Source organism: Schistocerca nitens, chromosome 7 (genome assembly GCF_023898315.1).
Source record: "Schistocerca nitens isolate TAMUIC-IGC-003100 chromosome 7, iqSchNite1.1, whole genome shotgun sequence".
Taxonomy (NCBI): domain Eukaryota; kingdom Metazoa; phylum Arthropoda; class Insecta; order Orthoptera; family Acrididae; genus Schistocerca; species Schistocerca nitens.
In genome coordinates, this window is record NC_064620.1 from 523,403,143 (window position 1) to 523,424,058 (window position 20,916).

Sequence of the window (20,916 nt, forward strand, 5' to 3'; positions counted from 1 at the left end):
AGGGAATTACATTACGAAATGACACACTTAAAGTAGTAAATGAGTTTGGCTATTTGAGACGCAAAATAACTGATGATGGTCAAAGTAAAAAGGATATAAAATGTAGACTGGCAATGGCAAGAAAAGCGTTTCTGAAGAAGAGAAATTTGTTAACATCGAGTATTGATTTAAGTTTCAGGAAGTCGTTTCTGAAAGTATTTGTATGGAGTGTAGCCATGTATGGAAGTGAAATATGGACGATAAATAGTTTGGACAAAAAGTGAATAGAAGCTTTCGAAATGTGGTGCTACAGAAGAATGCTGAATATTGGATGGTTAGATCACATAACTAATGAGGAGGTACTGAATAGAATTGGAGAGAAGAGGAGTTTGTGGCACAACTTGACTAGAAGAAGGGATCGGTTGGTAGGACATGTTCCGAGGCATCAAGGTATCACCAGTTTAGTACTGGAGGGTAGCGTGGAGGGTAAAAATCGAAGAGGGAGACCAAGAGATGAATACACTAAGCAGATTCAGAAGTATGTAGGCTGCTGTAGGTACTGGGAGATGAAGAAGCTTGCAAAGGATAGAGTAGCAAGGAGAGTTGCATCAGACCAGTCTCAGGACTGAAGACCACAACAACAACAACAACAATTATTGTAAAGGGAATTGATTTCAAAGGGAAGATTTCGTTTGTTATTATTAAGCAAGAGATAGAAATCCTAAGGGAAGGTTTCATAGGTTATTTTAGAAGGGAAGGTTGCGTAACAATAGAGATATTGAAGAGACGGGTAGGTTTCACATTCGTACATTCTACATTTAAATACTCTTACACTATATGATCGAAAGTGCCCGAAGACCCTTATGTAGTGCGGAACTGACCACAAGATGTCACGAAAAGCGTGTCCGCCAGCACAAAACCAGGCGGGGAGTATTGTGTTGTCAGTAGAGAAGCAGTAACAGGATCATGGGTCAGTCGGGAGAGCTCAGGACTTCGAAGGTGGACTAGCCATGGGACGTCCTCTGAGTAACAAATCCCTAGTCGACTGTTGGTGATGTGATTGTGAAGTGGAAATATGAACGAGCAACCACATGTAAAACAAGATGAGACAGACGTCAGCTTCTGACGGACAGGGACTATCGACTTAAGTAAAATGTGATTGCGTAAAATCGTACGAAATCATGGAAGGAATCACTCATCTGCATCGTCATCCATACTCCGCAAGCCACCTGACGGTGTGTGGCGGAGGGTACCTTGAGTACCTCTACCGGTTCTCCCTTCTGTTCCAGTCTCATATTGTTCGTGGAAAGAAATATTGTCGGTATGCCTCTGTGTGGGCTCTAATCTCTCTGAGCTTATCCTCATGGTCTCTTCGCGAGATATACGTAGGAGGGAGCAATATACTGCTTCACTCCTCGGTGAAGGTATGTTCTCGAAACTTCAACAAAAGCCCGTACCGAGCTACTGAGCGTCTCTCTTGCAGAGTCTTCCAATGGAGTTTATCTATCATCTCCGTAACGCTTTCGCGATTACTAAATGATCCTGTAACGAAGCGCGCTGCTCTCCGTTGCATCTTCTCTATCTCCTTCATCAACCCCATCTGATACGGATCCCACAATGGTGAACAGTATTCAAGCAGTGGGCGAACAAGTATACTGTAACCTACTTCCTTTGTTTTCGGACTGCATTTCCTTAGGATTCTTCCAATGAATCTCACTCTGGCATCTGTCTTACCGACGATTAATTTTATATGGACATTCCATTTTAAATCACTCCTAATGCCTACTCCCAGATAATTTATGGAATTAACTGCTTCCAGTTGCTGACCTGCTATATTGTAGCTAAATGATAAAGGATCTTTCTTTCTATGTATTCGCAGAATATTACACTTGTCTACATTGAGATTCAATTGCTATTCCCTGCACCATGCGTCAATTCGTTGCAGATCCTCCTGCATTCCAGTACAATTTTCCATTGTTACAAACTCTCGATATACTACAGCATCATCTGCAAAAAGCCTCAGTGAACTTCCAATGTTATCCACAAGGTCATTTATATATATTGTGAATAGCAACGGTCCTACGACACTCCTCTGCGGCACACGTGAAATCACTCTTACTTCGGAAGACTTCTCTTCATTGAGAATGACATGCTGCGTTCTGTTATCTAGGAACTCTTCAATCCAATCACACAAATGGTCTGATAGTCCATATGCTCTTACTTTGTTCATTAAACGACTGTGGGGAACTGTATCGAACGCCTTGCGGAAGTCAAGAAACACGGCATCTACCTGGGAACCCTTGTCTATGGCCCTCTGAGTCTCGTGGACGAATAGCGCGAGCTGGGTTTCACACTATCGTCTTTTTCGAAACCCATGCTGATTCCTACAGAGTATATTTCTAGTCTCCAGAAGAGTCATTATACTCGAACATAATACGTGTTCCGAAATTCTACAACTGATCGACGTTAGAGATATAGATCTATAGTTCTGCACATCTGCTCGATTTCCCTTCTTGAAAACGGGGATGACCTGTGCCCTTTCCCAATCTTTTGGAACGCTACGCTCTTCTAGAGACCTACGGTACACCGCTGCAAGAAGGGGGCAAGTTCCTTCGCGTACTCTGTGTAAAATCGAACTGGTAGCCCATCAGGTCCAGGGCCTTTCCTCTTTTAGGAGGTTTTAATTGTTTTTCTATCCCTCTGTCATCTATTTCGATATCTACCATTTTGTCGTCTGTGCGACAATCTAGAGAAGGAACTACAGTGCAATCTTCCTCTGTGAAACAGCTTTGGAAAAAGACATTTAGTATCTCGGCCTTTAGTCTGTCATCCTCTGTTTCAGTACCATTATGGTCACAGAGTGTCTGGACATTTCGTTTTGATCCACCTACCGCTTTGACATAAGACCAAAATTTCTTAGGATTTTCTGCCAAGTCAGTACATAGAACTTTACTTTCGAATTCATTGAACACCTCTCGCATAGCCCTCCTCACACTACATTTCGCTTCGTGTAATTTTTGTTTTTGGCTATGTTTATGTTTGATGTGAAGTTCCCTTTGCTTCCGTACCAGTTTTCTAACTGAGTTGTTGTACCACGGTGGCCCTTTTCCATCTCCATGAGTTCCAACGTGCTATCGACAATAAAATTAGTACTGAGGACGCGCAACTCTAACATGTCACTGAGGCCCCGATAACTCACCTAAGTAATGGCTCCGATAGCAGAGGACGCAGTTGGCATAGCAGCAAGTGTGGGATTACAACACTATGGTGGCAGATGAAGAGGGCTGTCAGTTTAATAAGACGGCGACCACTTAGAAAATGCTCCTGATGCTCGTCGATTTGATGTTGAATTACATTCAAAAATTGTGTTGCTGCTCTTGCATGTTGGTGGGTCTGGCGGAATTGGGGCTGTTAGTGACCGTCATTCCTTTTGTGCTCAGGCAAAGGCTTGCCCAACCTTCCAGTAGGCTCCGAAGTGCCACAGAATACGTGAAACCAAAGCAGTCTACGATCTAAAATTCGTTTTTTCAGCCCAACAAGCGGATTTGATAGTTATTATCGTCACCAAATTGATCTAAAAATGACCATCAGTGTTGATAGAACTGAAGCGTGCCTCGTGAAGGATCTCGTCGATGTCTCGCCCTAAGTGAATCTCTCGAAGTTTGATGAGCGCGCCCATAGAGCTGATTTAGCAGCTTTGACCGTTTACCTTATTAATCGAACTGTTTAGCAATAAATTCCGTAGCTTTTTTGTAATTCCCCCTTATTTGTCCTACGCTAACGGACAAAAACGATCGCAAAGAAAGTTTTTCTCCAGAAGTTTCTGTGGTACCTGGTAGCCGCGTAATCTACAGTTGTGGCTATCAGCTGCCTTCGATAAGCCCACTAATTGTGCAAATATGTGATGCCTGTGTAAATAACACTCGCTCAAGAAATAGAGGCATTTGAAAATCATTTGCATGAAATCACTTCTCCTGAATATCAGTTGATGCTGACTAATGTCAATACGCAAAGAAAGCGCTTCAAACTTCCTGACAGATCAGAACTATGTTCCGGAATGGAACTCTAACCTGTGACCTTTGCGTTTCTGGGCAAGTACTCTACTGGCTGAGCCTTTTTTTACAACTAACGAATATTAGCATACGGAAATAAAATGAATCACAATTACAAATGCTAATTCAAAGCTTAACCATCATAATTATATACTGCAAATTATTTATGCTAAGCAAGGAATTAATAATACCGTAACATCGGTCAACTTTGTGACAGTTTTAATTCTGTTGGCAAATAAAGTTCAGAATACTAAAAAACAAAATGATCATGACGTGAATTACCAGATGAAAAGAGACGCATATTTCCGACGGAACAAATAAAATTATGAGGTGTCTTGTTCTCTAATCTATAAGTGTAATAAAAACAAAAAACTTTTCATTCTAGATTAAATCATTGAAGATGCTGTAATGTAAAAAGCGAAACACGTCTGGAACATAAATAAATATGGCAGAATAGAACATAAATAAATATGGCAGAATTGAAGCTGTGAGGACGGATTGTGAGTCCTGTTTGGGTAGCTCAGTTGGTAGAGCACTTTGCCGCGAAAGACAAAGGTCCCGAGTTCGAGTCTCGGTCCGGCACACAGTTTCAATCAGTCAGGAAGTTTCATATCAGCGCACACTCCGCTGCAGAGTGAAAATCTCATTCTGTAAATAAATATAGATTACAGCAAGAAAAAGGCGTTTCAATTTATAAAACGAATATGCTACATATTGAGTTACTCAGCTGCTGGACATCAGGCCTGTCGTCCCAGTTCCCTTGTTCTCACTGATCTCATCTCTTTGCTTTGTGTCGGTATCTCACACTCATATGATACAAGTGCATTTTTTTTACAGGTTTTGTACTTTATAGTTTCGCTGTTATTGACGATTTGTTTGTCAGTATCTTCTTTGACCGTCACAAAGATCCAAGTGTCGTCCGTTACACGCTGAAGCAGTGCTGGAGAGATGTGTTTCATTTTAACACGACGTTTCACTTTAGGCTTTGCTGTTTCTCTTGCATTCAGTCTCAAAGGTATCTGCACTTTTCATTTGGCGCTTGAAAAATTTGTGACTGTAGAGAAGAGGGAATAAGGATAACACGACCCTCTCTGAGATACCGCTGAACTTGTGACCTTTTCCTCAGGGGACGGCTCAGCACTCCCTCCGCCTTGTGGACACTCCACCTTACTTCCTTTTCTTGTCCTTTCCCGTACTCATTGTCCACCACCAGAGAAATTTTTTTGTTCATATTCAAGAATATGTAGCGACACGGAGATGAAGCCGGCCGGAGTGGCCGTGCGGTTCTAGGCGCTACAGTCTGGAACCGAGCGACCGCTACTGTCGCAGGTTCGAATCCTGCCTCGGGCATGGATGTGTGTGATGTCCTTAGGTTAGTCAGGTTTAATTAGTTCTAAGTTCTAGGCGACTGATGACCTCAGAAGTTAAGTCGCATAGTGCTCAGAGCCATTTGAACCATTTGAACGGAGAAGAATACGCAGCATTATATAGTGGAAGATCTTGCTTATGATTAATAGATGAGACACTGGTTTACAGGCACTTACTTTAGTTCAGAAAGGTGTCCCTTATTCACTAACATTTTCAGTAACCTTCCAGTAGACAAACAAACTTTATTAGTAGCTAAAATTCAGTTTCACAGAAGCTCAAACGATTTATTATCAGCTAGCTCCTTTTATGCTGTTAATTTTTTTTAGTGGAATCAGCCGATGTCTATAAAATAACAAATAAAGTGATTATCACGTAAAAGTAACGTCTATATTTAATCAATGCAGTTATATCAACAACGTAAAAAAGCTGTGGGATATTGACTTTTTCGCTTATATGCACCTATAAATGATCATGAATTACACTCCTGGAAATTGAAATAAGAACACCGTGAATTCATTGTCCCAGGAAGGGGAAACTTTATTGACACATTCCTGGGGTCAGATACATCACATGATCACACTGACAGAACCACAGGCACATAGACACAGGCAACAGAGCATGCACAATGTCGGCACTAGTACAGTGTATATCCACCTTTCGCAGCAATGCAGGCTGCTATTCTCCCATGGAGACGATCGTAGAGATGCTGGATGTAGTCCTGTGGAACGGCTTGCCATGCCATTTCCACCTGGCGCCTCAGTTGGACCAGCGTTCGTGCTGGACGTGCAGACCGCGTGAGACGACGCTTCATCCAGTCCCAAACATGCTCAATGGGGGACAGATCCGGAGATCTTGCTGGCCAGGGTAGTTGACTTACAGCTTCTAGAGCACGTTGGGTGGCACGGGATACATGCGGACGTGCATTGTCCTGTTGGAACAGCAAGTTCCCTTGCCGGTCTAGGAATGGTAGAACGCTGGGTTCGATGACGGTTTGGATGTACCGTGCACTATTCAGTGTCCCCTCGACGATCACCAGTGGTGTACGGCCAGTGTAGGAGATCGCTCCCCACACCATGATGCCGGGTGTTGGCCCTGTGTGCCTCGGTCGTATGCAGTCCTGATTGTGGCGCTCACCTGCACGGCGCCAAACACGCATACGACCATCATTGGCACCAAGGCAGAAGCGACTCTCATCGCTGAAGACGACACGTCTCCATTCGTCCCTCCATTCACGCCTCTCGCGACACCACTGGAGGCGGGTTGAACGATGTTGGGGCGTGAGCGGAAGACGGCCTAACGGTGTGCGGGACCGTAGCCCAGCTTCATGGAGACGGTTGCGAATGGTCCTCGCCGATACCCCAGGAGCAACAGTGTCCCTAATTTGCTGGGAAGTGGCGGTGCGGTCCCCTACGGCACTGCGTAGGATCCTACGGTCTTGGCGTGCATCCGTGCGTCGCTGCGGTCCGGTCCCAGGTCGACGGGCACGTGCACCTTCCGCCGACCACTGGCGACAACATCGATGTACTGTGGAGACCTCACGCCCCACGTGTTGAGCAATTCGGCGGTACGTCCACCCGGCCTCCCGCATGCCCACTATACGCCCTCGCTCAAAGTCCGTCAACTGCACATACGGTTCACGTCCACGCTGTCGCGGCATGCTACCAGTGTTAAAGACTGCGATGGAGCTCCGTATGCCACGGCAAACTGGCTGACACTGACGGCGGCGGTGCACAAATGCTGCGCAGCTAGCGCCATTCGACGGCCAACACCGCGGTTCCTGGTGTGTCCGCTGTGCCGTGCGTGTGATCATTGCTTGTACAGCCCTCTCGCAGTGTCCGGAGCAAGTATGGTGGGTCTGACACACCGGTGTCAATGTGTTCTTTTTTCCATTTCCAGGAGTGTATCTTATGCACTTCAGTGTAAATGAATGTACATGTTTGTGACTAATTCGATGGTACCACTTAAACGAAAATGTGGTTCATATTTCTTGTGACCGTTTCTATGGAAGGAAAGTTAGCATATTTTTTTTCTAAATATATACAATGTTCTACATCAATGAGGACCTCGTCACTATGGAAGCGAAAAGTGCTTCTAACCAATCTAAAGTGCGGAAGTTGTAGGCATTGCTTGGCGCTGAGTATTTGCTAATGCTCGAACTGTTTCTGAATAGTGGGTTTGATAACAAAGCTTGCTCAGGCCGTAAATTGTATTTAATGTGACATTAGGCATCTTTCACGTGCTGTTAAACACTTTTGCGTACATCTTGAAACTATTATGCTAACAGGCGAAAATTTGTGACTCAGTATAACGTTCGCTAATGTTTTTATTCGCGACCTATAATGCACCAAACGCCTAGTTGTCCAAAAAACTGCCTTTCCTCTCAGCTGCAATATTTTACAGCTACCGCACTTCATATTACATGAATGTGTGTGTTGCCTGTTGCTTCGGCATGTCCAAAAGAACAAAAAAAAATGGTTCAAATTGCTCTGAGCACTATGGGACTTAACTGCTGTGGTCATCAGTCCCCTAGAACTTAGAACTACTTAAACCTAACTAACATATGGACATCACACACATCCATGCCAGAGGAAGGATTCGAATCTGCGACCGTAGCGGTCGCGCGGTTTCCAGACTGTAGCGCCTGGAACCGCTCGGCCACTCAGGCCGGCCCGAACGAACCACGGAGACGTCTGAAAGAACAGACACGATGCATTCATATAACTGACATACGTAGCTAGACAATGGATCCACCTTCTTCAGTGCGGATGCACAAATACGTCCGACCTCCTGTGGGAATCTCAGAGTAGCGAACTTGGAGGTAATGGGTAGGGACTCCGGATAGGTAGCGCTCGATGGGAATGTGGATCGGTTGTGAGGCGTACCGAGAAGTCCTTGGAGCGGCGATAAGGCTGTGTCCCGGATAGCGCAGTGGTTAATGCACGTGCTTTGTAAGCAAGAAATGCTGGGTTCGAATCCCGATCTAGTATACATTTTCACTTTTCGCTACTGATTCCCCATAATGTCTTGATGCAGCTGACAGCAGTGATACCCTTCCTCTCTTTCCAATCCTTTCTTCCCCTCTCCACCTTCAATTTGCATACAAGGATTTCACATTAGTTATAGTATTTAGTGAGATTCAGTATTATAACATCTACATGGGCAAGGCACAAATTACTGACAACAGAAAAGCGCTCTCCACCTAGACAGCTGACTGACTGTGTTTCCGGTCTGGGACAAATTTTCACATGTCACTAATAACTGGCCGGCCGGTGTGGTCGAGCGGTTCTAGGCGCTTCAGTCTGGAACCGTGTGACCGCTACGGTCGCAGGTTCGAATCCGGCCTCGGGCATGGATGTGTGTGATGTCCTTAGCTTAGTTAGGTTTAAGTAGTTCTAAGTTCTAGGGGACTGATGACCTCAGCTGTTAAGTCCCATAGTGCTCAGAGCCATTTGAACCATGTTTGAACTAATAACTTGTGCAGCTGATGTCTAAACATATTCGCACTTTGTGAATACTTCTATTTAATGCAGTTGTAGATCGTCTGCAGTGCCTGTTTCTTCAGACATGCATGGATGTCTGGAGGACATTGCACAGTACTGTTTTGTTCCTTTTGAGTCATCAGTCTTCTGACTGGTTTGATGTGGCCCGCCACGAATTCCTATCCTGTGCCAATCTATTCATCTCAGAGTAGCACTTGCAAACTACATCCTCAATTATTTACTGGATGTATTCCAATCTCTATCTTCCTCTACAATTTTTGCGCTCTACTGCTCCCTGTAGTACCATGGAAATTCCCTGATGTTTTTGCAGGTGTCCTATCATCCTGTCCCTTTTCCTTGTCAGTGTTTTCCGTACATTCCTTTCATCTCCGATTCTGCGAAGAACCTGCTCCTTCCTCACTTTATCTATAGCACCACATCTCAAATGCTTCAATTCACTTCTGTTCCGGTTTTCCCACTATGTTCCACTACCATAGAATGCTGTGCTCCAAACGTACATTCTCAGAAATTTCTTCCTCATATTAAGGCCTATGTTCGATAGTAGTAGACTCGAGCCGTAAGGAGAAACGGAGAGGATGTTGTTATGGGTGACTGGTATCCTCACGTAGATTAATACGGTTCCTTATTTACATGAACTGTAAGTCTTTACTTAACTGGAATAGAGTCTGCGTGTTGTGGTACAAGGTCTTCAGTACTTGTCCTCTTGCAGACAGTATCGGTAATCTTGCTATTACAACCTTTATTCTTGCTGCTGATCCCTAATCTGGTCGCTGTGTACTGTCATAATCTGCGATGTGAACTGACAGACACCAACTGGAATAGTGAGTCAATGAGGCCCTCCGGTCAGAGGCAGCAGTCTAAATACTTGTTGTCGAGGACGTTGGCGGAATGTTGCTTGCGGGTGTGTCACTGGCCTCTCTCATGGCAGGTGCACTTGGTCCAGCGCCTACTATCGATCTTCGCGCTACATCTTTACCGATCGGTGTGCTGGCGACATCTTATGCCAGTACAGCCGAGAATGCCCTTTTGCCAATGCTAGTCCGCTTTTGATATCCTCCTTGCTCTGTTCATTTTTATTTTGCCACCTAGACAGTAGAATTCCTTAACTTCATCTTCTTCGTGACCATCAATCCGGACATTAAGGTTTTTGCTGTTCTCATTTCTGCTACTTTTCATTACTTTCATCTTTATTCGATTTACTATCAATCCATATTCTGTTCTCATTAGACTGTTCATTCCATTCAGCTCATCATGTAATTCTTCTTCACTTTCACTCAGGATAGCAATGTCATCATCGAATCATATCCTTGATATCCTTTCACCTTAAATTTTAATCCCACTCCTGAACCTTTTATTTCCAACATTGCTTATTTGATGTACAGATTGAACAGTAAGGGCAAACGACTACACCCCTGTCTCACACACTTTTTAATCTGTGCACTTCGTTCTTGGTCGCCCACTCTTATTATTCCCTCTTGGCTCTTATGCATATTGTATATTACCTGTGACTCCCTATAGTTTACACCTGTTTTTTTCAGAATTTCGAACATCTTGCATCATTTTACATTGTCGAACGCTTTTTCCACGTCGACAGATCCTATGAAGGTGTCTTGATTTTTCTTTAGTCTTGCTTCCATTATCAACCACAATGTTAGAATTTTCTGAAGCGTAACTGATGGTCATCTGACACATCCTCAATTTTCTTTCCAATTCTTCTGTATTTTATTCTTGTCAGCAACTTGGATACATGACCTATTTATGCTGATTGTCAGCTCTTGCAATCTTCGGAATTATGTGGATGATATTTTTCCGAACCTCAGACGGTATGTCGCCAGACTCATACATTCTACACACCAACATGAATAGTTGTTTTGTTGCCAGTTCTCTCAATGATTTTAGAAATTCTGACGGAATGTTATCTATCCTTTCTGACTTATTTGATTTTAAGTCCTCCAAAGCTCTCTTAAATTCTGATTCTAATTCTAGACTCCCTGTCTCTTCTAAATCAACTTCTGTTTCTTCTTCTATCACATCAGACAAATCTTTCCTCTCATAGAGGCCTTCAATGTACTCTTTCCGCCTATTCGCTCTCTCCTCTGCATTTAATAGTGGAATTACCGTTGCTCTGTTAATGTTACGACCATTGTTTTTAATTTCACTGAAGGTTGTTTTGACTTTCTTACATGCTGAGTCATTCCTTCCGACAATAATTTCTTTTTCGATGTCTTCACATTTTTCCTGCAGCCATTTCGTCTTAGTTTGCCTGCACTTCCAGTTTATTTCACTCCACAGCGACTTGTATGTCTGCATTCCTGAATTTCTCAGAGAATTTTTGTACTTTCTCCTTTCATCGATCAACTGCAGTATTTCTTCTGTTACCCATGGTTTCTTCACAGTTATCATCTTTGTACCCATGTTTTTCTCTCCGTCTTCTGTGAATGCCCTTTCTAGTGGTGTCCATTCTTTTCCAAGTATACCTCCTCCGCTTGTGATTCTTGAATATTCGATATTACTAACTGAAATTTATTACAGAACTCAATTAGTCTTTCTCCTTTCTCATTCCTTGTCCCTAGCCCAAATTATTCTGTAACCTTTTTTCTTTTCCTTCCCCTACAACTGCATTCCAGTCCCCCATGACTATTAGACTTTCATCTTCCTTTACGTACTGTTTTACCCTTTCAATATCCTCATATACTTCTCTATCTTTTCATATTCAGCTTGCGACGTCGCCATGTACAGCTGAACTATCGTTTTCGATGTTTATTTGCTGTCGATTCTGATAAGAACAACCCTATGACTGAACTGTTCACAGTAACACGCTCTCTGCCCTACGTTCCTATTCGTAACGAATCCTGCTTCCATTATACCAATTTTTGCTGCTGTTGGTATTACCCCGTACTCATCGGACCATGAATCCTTGTCTTCCTTCCATTTCTCTTCACGAGCCCCTACTTTATCTAGATTGAGTCTTTCCGTTTTTCTTTTCAGATTTTCTAGCTACCCTGCCACGTTTAAGCTTTTGACATTACACGCTCCGCCTCGTAGAACGTTATCCTTTCGTTGTTTATTCAGTCTTTTTCTCATGGTCATCTTTCGTTTGGCAGTCGCCTCTCGGATATTCGAATCGGGGACTATTCTGGAATCTTTTGCCAATGAAGAGATCATCATGACAATTTTTCAATACAGGCCACATGTCCTGTGGGTACATGTTATGCGTCTTTAATGCAGTGGTTTCCACTGCCTTCTGCATCCTCATGTAGTTGTTCATTGATGATTCTTCCGCTTTTAGGGGCAGCTTCCCACCCCAGGGACGAGAGAGTGTCCTGAACCACTGACCGCTCCTTCGCCCTCTTCGACAAGGCCGCTGGCAGAATGAGGGTAACTTCTTATGCCGTAAGTATTCGGCCTCCAATGATGATTGTAAAGTCTCTTGCAGCGGTCTCTCCGCCATATTTTCAGAAATTTTATAAATTATGTAACTCAGTACATATCTCGAAATATCTATTCTTATCTTACCGATTCCTAAACTTTAATATACGATGATTATCAATGCAAAGTAGTTTCAAGCCTATTATTCCTTGGAGCGTGCATTTACTCCATGGAATAGCTTCTCTGCTATCTATGTTTTCTCTTATGTAAAGAATGATTCAGATCTTGCCGATTAGCCGAGAAAGAACGAAAATGTATTGTATGTATTGTTGAGATAATCGCCATCTTGATGAGATTCTGTATGAGATGGAATTTAATACATGAACTAAACTAAAGTAAGCGTGTTCGTGTATTACTTAACTGATTATTATTGACAGTGTCTGCTTACAACGCTGTGTTGCACGGGATCAGTGGGGAACGTCTGGATTTACACTGGACGAACCTGCCGCTTTGTACGCTCAAGATATCCAGTTTATTACTTTTAATAAATGGGCTAACACGGTCTTATCAGCAGATCTCCGGTCTTCCCCATGCGATCACCGAAAGTTAATAATTATTACAAAAGGGAAATGAATGAACATTTAGCAGCCAATCAAGTGAAAGTTGAACAATTAGCAGCCAATCAAGTGAAAGTCCAGGAGCAATTACTAGCTAATCAAACAAAGTTGATGAGCAATTAGAAGATAATCAAGAGGAATTAAATAATAAATTAGTAGAGAGTTTTCAGAAACTTGATGATAAATTAAATAAAACTGCGGAATAATTGAAAATTCAGAATGACAAGACAGAATTAAAATTAGCTGCTCAAATTGAGCAAGTCACTCAACAGTGTAATGAAAATGCGAAGAAGTTACGCCTAGAGCTAACCGAGTATGTTGCTATTAAGCTTGATACTATTAAAGAGCAGGTCGAGTCAATCCCAGAGATAGTTCAAGCACAAGAACAGGTGCAATGTTCTATGGCGGTAATTCCGGTATTAGTTGAAGTTCAAGAGGAATTAAAGCAACAAGTAAATGAGATGTCAGCAGATATGCAGGATTTGAGACAATCACAAGACAAGATTCTGAAGGACATCCAAAATTTGGATAAATCCATAAATAAAATAAAGGAGAGACAAGACGAGGTTGATCATACAATCTATGACCGAGAGTTCTGAAGAAAATTTATTTAATAAAGGATTGAGAGAAGCCAGAGAACAACTAGGCGAAGAACTTAAACAATGGAAAGAAAACATTGAGAGATCTCTAAATCTATCTCGAGAAGATTTGCGCTCCACGCAAGGAAATGAACCCATAACAAGATCTACCAATGAAGCTACATTATTTAACCGATCAAGTACAGAAAGAGACATTAATGCACACGTTCGTTTTTGCAATCAACATCAATCGCAACACTATGAGGGTAGTCACAATGACTGTAATTGTAAAAGCAATACTGAGGAGAAAATGCTGAAACAACGTCAATTCCAGATCTACAAGCCAGACAAGAAAAATGTTCATCCCGTAATGTTCATAAGAAGTATTAGGGGAGTATTGCCAAAAAATTGGAGTGAGTGGCAAAAGGTTATTTTCGTGACCGGTTATATTCAGGGGTCAGGAGCTATATGGGCATCTGATATGATATCAACGTGGGACACATATGAAGATTTTGAACGAGCATTTTTATCCAAATACTGGTCCGAAGGAGTACAAGAACGTTTAAGGCAGAAGGTATTATACCCGGAACCTTTTTCCTTTTCACGTGGCTCTTTAAAGAAATACTTTGAGAAATATATAAACAAATCGCGGTGTAGAGATAAGCCTATGCCTCTACAAGACGTGATTGGCACATTAAAATCTCGACTTCCGGCCAGCATCAGAAATAGAGTGCTGTATATTAATGAGCATGACCCTGACTCTTTCATGACTACGCTTGACACTATAGATATGATCGAGGAAGACGAACATCGGCCAAGACAACTGGTTATGCAGAGGAGAGCGATTGAGGCGCAAAACGCAAACCGGAACGGAAACGGATTTAATAATTATTTTACTAGGAATAGTCAAAGATTCAACGGAAACAATTGCAACGGAAATGGAAATTTCAATAACAGTGCTGCGAGGGGCAGGTTCAGAGACAATCGAACAGGCCGCAGATACAACCCAATGTTTGGAAATGCAAGATATTTTCAGAACCAGCAGTTTTCAAACAATAATAATGCGTACAGAAATTCTGACCCTCGATTTGAAGCAAGTGACACAACCAGTCATCAACAACAACCAATCATAACAGAAGTAGTAGATGATTCAAGATGAAATAATAATCGACATTTAAACTGAAGAGGGCCGCTTTATGCTCCGTAAAGTCGGCCGGGGAATACAAAAGGGGCAAACCTGTTTTAAACGAAATTAATTCCGTGGCAATGTTGAGATATAATGAAGGTGAATTAATGACAGATGAATTGACGAGAGACTGTGACGAGGCCTGTGTAGTCGAAGATAAAAGGGTTCCTGTGTGTGAGATCATACAGAAGTGGGAGGAATTTTAACCAATGTTGTATTGGACACAGCTTCATCTACAGACGTAGTATCCGGAACTTTGTTTCGCGGAATTAGTCAAATTAAGAAAATCCCTGTCCTACCAGTACAAAATTGCCGAGTTATAGGTGCAGTGGGAGCAAAATCCCTGAACGTCAAGATAAAAACACTTATAGAGATAAAATTAGGAAATGTAGCTAAACAATGCACATTCCTTGTAGTGGAAAATTTGTTAGTAGATTGTATTCTTGGCATTGGAACTTTGCAAGCCTGTAATTGCAAGTTGGACTTGGTAGAAGGAAAGGTGCATTTTAAAATCGAAGATCAATTTGTTACACTGTTCTTACTGAGAAAGGAGGCAGGGTATGAGCGATATTTCCGTGGTGCTGCTGTGCAGTTGATTTGTGCTGACTAACGATCAAGTCAATTCAAGTAGAGGATTTCAGACAAACAGTCGAACAGAAGATTGCTGAGTCAGATTGCCTAACGGATAGTCAGAGGGAACAATTATTCAATATATTAACAGAATATGAGTCAGTTTTCGATGAAAAGCCCGGAATTATTAGAGGATATGTTTGTACATTACAGATTAAGCCCCATAAGACATTTTGCCGCACACACTATCCCATTCCCTGGCGATTAAATCAACCAGTTCAGGAAGAGGTACAAAAAATGTTAAACTGGAATCTTATTGAACCGTCGAACAGCCCATATTGTTCTCCGTTGCTTGTTCTACCAAAGTCAGGAGGAAAAGTTGGATTGGTATTAGATGCAAGGGAAATTAACAAAATTTTAGTACCCGTGCGCACACATCCGGAGAACATCGATGAGTTAATACAGAAATTTCATGATGTATCCTAATTAAACAGTATTGATTTGAGAAGTTCGTTCTGGCAAGTCCAGTTAGACAAGGACTCAAGAAAATATACTTATTTATATATGGAGGGAGAAGCTATCAGTTCAAGGTCGTTCCGTTTGGTCTCAATATCAGCTCTGGAGTTTTTATTTCTGCGTAGGACTATGCCCTTGGACCAGAACTACGTAGTCGAATAACAATTTTTGTGAACGATTTATTAATTGCCTCTAAAACTTGGGAGCAACATGTACAACTTATTATGAGGATTTTTGCTGTGTTCAAACAAACTGGTATAAGTGCAAATCTAAAAAAAAATCCCATTTTTCTCTACAGAGAATTAAATTCTTAGTACATATGATTAATGCAAAAGGCATTCTTCCAACGGAAGCGAAGATTAGTACGATTAAAAATTTTCCAACTCCAAGACACAGAAGACAACTCGAAGACTTTATAGGCTTGGCTTCATTTTTCCGTCGATTTATTAAAACTCAAGCAATGAACTCTGAAGCACTAAACCAGCTCCTGAGGAAAGGTGTACCATGGCAATGGTCTAATGATTGTGAAAAGGCTTTTTGTGAAATTAAGGATCAACTGATAAATGCTCCGTTATTATACCACCCTGATATGAATGTCGGATTCTGTTTAGCCACTGATTCATCAAATGTGGGATTAGGATCTTGTTTATTTCAAATTAGGTATATCGATGGTGTAAAAACCTTTTGTCCAATTGCATTTACTAGCAGAGTTTTATCCACCTGTGAAAGAGCATATACCACTACGGAACTGGAAGCTTTAGCAGTTATTTGGTCTTTGAAAAAGTTTAATTATTATGTATATGGCTCAAGGATAACCGTTTATTGTGACCACCAATCACTAGCCTTTTTACAAACTTGTAAATTACCGCATCCTCACTTGTCAAGGTGGACGCTGGCGCTGCAAGAATATCAGTTTCAAATTATTCATGTAGCCGGAAAAGAAAATATTATAGCTGACGCGTTGTCAAGATCTCCAGAAGGAATAACACCTGAAATGGATGTAAATAATAAGGCAGAATTTCCAGTGCTTCTTCTTCAAGAAAATAATTACAAGTTATATTCATTTATGTAAGACAATGGCTCAGCTTCAGAAGAAGGGTCGGCGATGGAATGCTATAATACGACAATTCAATCAACAAAATCCTACGGTCAATTTGGAATACTACCGGCTTGTGAATCATATTTTATTTTTTAAATCTGGGAAGACTGAGAATCCAAAGTGGTGTGTCTGCATACGCGAAGAATATGAAGAACGATTAATTTGGTTTACACATTTGACCTGGAATCATGTTGGTGTTTTAAAGTGTGCTAATAAGATTAGATATTATTGTTACTTCCCAAATATAAGGCGAAAAGTGCACAAAGTCATACAGAAATGTGTTCTCTGTCAAAAGGCTAAGCCGGACAACAAGGGAAATAAAATTGCGCTTCACTCAATGATACCTGAAGCACCAAGATCACTTATATCATGTGATATTTGTGGACCACTTCCTAGAGCCAGAGGTGGTGTTAAGTACATTATTGGATTCTGTAATGGGTTTACAAAATATGTGAAACTATATCCTATAAAATCAACAACTGCAAGAGCTGCCGCAGTAAAGTTTGTAAATGACTACATTCCTCATGCAGGGATTCCAAAATCTTTAATCTCTGACAATGCGAAGAAATTTACTGGATATTTATGGAGAAACTTAGTATCACAACTAGAAATAAAACAGATATTTACATCTTGCTATCATCCACAAGGGAATTTAATTGCACGGGTTTTCCGAGAACTAAACAGATTCATGAGAACGTACTGTCATGATAAACAAACTACCTGGATAAACTATTTGACCGAGTTTGAGCAGATTTATAATAATTTACCACATAGTTCTACAAACTTTACCCCGAATGAACTGATGTTCACAGATAACGAAAGAAACTTTTGGGTAGATAATTTGCCTAAACTCGACACAAAAATTCGCAATGCTCTCATTAATATCACGGAGAAAGCAAGACAGCGAAAGGAAATCCATGATAGAAACATCAAACGGATTCAGACTTTCAATATCGGACAGAAAATTCTTTTAAGAAGACACATCAAGTCATAAAGGTTGAAGAAGACCATCAGAAAATGGAATCTAATTTATACAGGTCCATATATAGTAGTTGATATACCGAATCCTGGTGCGTATTTATTAGCATATCCGGATTCTGGAAGAATAAAAGGATTATTTCCCCATGCAGACCTAAAGAGGTACTTTTAAGGAAAGTGTGTCAAATTAAATGAAAAGTCTGTATGAAGTACTTGGGTGTTGAAAAAAACTTGAAGTGCGAAGGACAGTATGCCTCAGCTACTGTGATAGGTTAAATGACAGCATGCCAAGCATCTGTGATAGTTTAATGAACAGTAAGCGATTGCTTCTGTGATAGTATAGAAATATTTAGAAAAGTAAGTGGAACTGTAGCTATTGCTGCTGTGAAGACTTACGGGTTATCTGTCTACGCGATGATCACCAAAGAAGCTTGTGCGTGTTAAATAATATACATTCAGGGAGTGTTAATCTCCAGTGATAATAAGTTTACTGAAACTATATGATCGAATACAGCGCTTGCGTGTGAAGTTAGTGTTTGTAAACTGACAGTTCACAGGAGAACAAATGAACCGCGTTAGGAAATTAGAATCGATTGCAACTGTCCACAGACATAAAGACTCGCTGTTTTTTTTTTTTTTTTTTTGGCGTGAGCTAAATTCTATTCAAGAGAAATTAATTAACTAGCTTAGTGTGTGTTTATAAAATTAGAGTTAATAAGAAAGTTCTTCATTGAATTTATAATAATGTGTCATTTTCCAGTTGGATTTGTTTATTGTTATATTGCATTCATGTATGTTCATGAGAAAATGCGGCAATCGGAGTATAAAAGAGAAAAATTTGTTCGTCAATCACTGCTAACAAAGATTAATTTCAGCTGGAGAGGTCATGCAGGAAGACTTAATTAAACGTTCTCTTTCAGCAAAATTTCATTGTAATCATGTATGAATAAGATATAATTTTTTTTAAATTGTCTCAAATAATAAAGTTTTTAATATTCTGACATGCTATCCACATTCGTACTTGAAACCAAATTAGGAAAGATTCAGATCTACTTCCACCTGGAAAAGCCAACGAAAAAAAAAAAAAATTAAAACCAAGATTACAACCTTTCGGCTTACTCAAGAAGATGGATGAAATTATCCATGTTTTCAAAATTGTTTTCCGATCTGGAGTTGTGATATTGTGCAACTACAGTATCGATTAAGACACCTAGGTGTGGAAAGTATAAGACGAATGGATTTTCCCATTCCTCAGATGGAAGATTGGATGGATCAGGTCCATATTTGAGTTCAAAATGAATCTGGAGAAATTCAACTAACTGGATGGATCAAGTATGTATTTGAGTTGAAAATGAATCCCTTCTCTTCCAGGAATCTTTAATAGTTGACCATTCCTTAGACGAATTTCGATTGTTTCATGCCACAATCCTGAGTACCTGTTCCTGAGGTTCCTTCTGGTCTCTCAAATCCGTTACGTCTCCTGTCCGGTACGCCAATGCGACACCTGTCCTCCGTGCCGTGTCCCATGTTCCTGTTCGATCAGTTTCACCGCAGTTCAGCAAGACATCGATGAAGAAAATTTTTCAGAAGAATGTAAAAATTTCCATGTGTAAAGATTTTTTTTAGCTATGAGGCAGATTTTATCTTTCCTATGAATTCTAGAATATCTCTCAAATTTCTAAAATATTCTGTCTTTCATATCATCTGTGATACCGAGTTGGGGTCTAAGCCTCCAGGTTTTCCGGGGTTTCCCTTTGAAGGCCAGTTCCTAAATAGGTAGACCTGATTAACAACTATATAAGTCAATCCTCCCTGGTTGTGTACGTGGGATGCGGGTATGCCCCAGTACACATGAAAGCAACAACTAGGTATCTAGGTAACGAAGATACCAAATCTCTTTCAATTCTTGTGATAAAAAAAAATCTTACTAACTTCTTAAAATTTATAGGAACGTATGCTCCACAAATTCTAACGAGTTAGCTAAGCCAGTAGTTAGCTCGCAAAGTGGATACATATCAACTTTGCTCGCTGCGAGGGGCGATGTAATGTCTCTTGCAGCGGTCTCTCCGCGATATTTTCAGAAATTTTATAAATTATATAACTCAGTACATATCTCGAAATATCTCTTCTTATCTTACCGATTCCTAAAGTTTAATATACGATGATTATCAATGCAAAGTAGTTTCCAGCCCTATTATTCCTTGGAGCGTGCATTTACTCCATGGAATAGCTTCTCTGCTATCTATGTTTTCTCTTATGAAAAGAATGATTCAGATCTTGCCGATCAGCCGAGAAAGAACGAAGATGTATTGTATGTATTGTTGAGCTAGTCGCCATCTTGATGAGATTCTGTATGAGAAGGAATTTAGTACATGAACTAAACTAAAGTAAGTGTGTTCGCGTATTATTTAACTGATTATTATTGACAGTGTCTGCTTACTACGCTGTGTTGCACGGGATCAGTGGGGAACGTCTGATTTACACTGGACGAACCTGCCGTTTTGTACGCTCAAGATATCCAGTTTATTACTTTCAATAAATGGGCTAACACGGTCTTACCAGCAGATCTCCGGTCTTAACGCACGTGATCACCGAAAGTTTATAATTATTATAAATGTTTTCAGGAGATCGACTGACAATTTTCGTCGCACCGAGACTTCGAAACTGCTACACTGCCCTATGAAATTTAAGTTAAGCTCAATTTAATCAGGATAGAACAGAACTGAACTGTGTGAATCTGATAAGCCTGCTTTGTGAATGAAAATTCCTTTAATATACGCATTGTTTTTTACCATCCTGATCAGTGAAGCTAAATCAGGCCGGTACGAGAGAGGTTTCTAAATTTCAGATCCCACAAAAAATATTAAATGATTATTAATCAAAATTTAAGCGGTGGCGAGTTTCGAATCCGCGACCGATTACGTTTGAATTGTCAATTAAAGACTCTACCCCTTTTCTTTCTTTCTTTTGTTTGCGTTTTGTTTGTTGATGATGATGATGACGATGATGATGATGTTTGGTTTGTGGGGCGCTCACCTGCGCGGTTATCAGCGCTCGCACAAATTCCCAACCTTTGCTCAGTCCGTTTTCTTCGTAAATTCTTC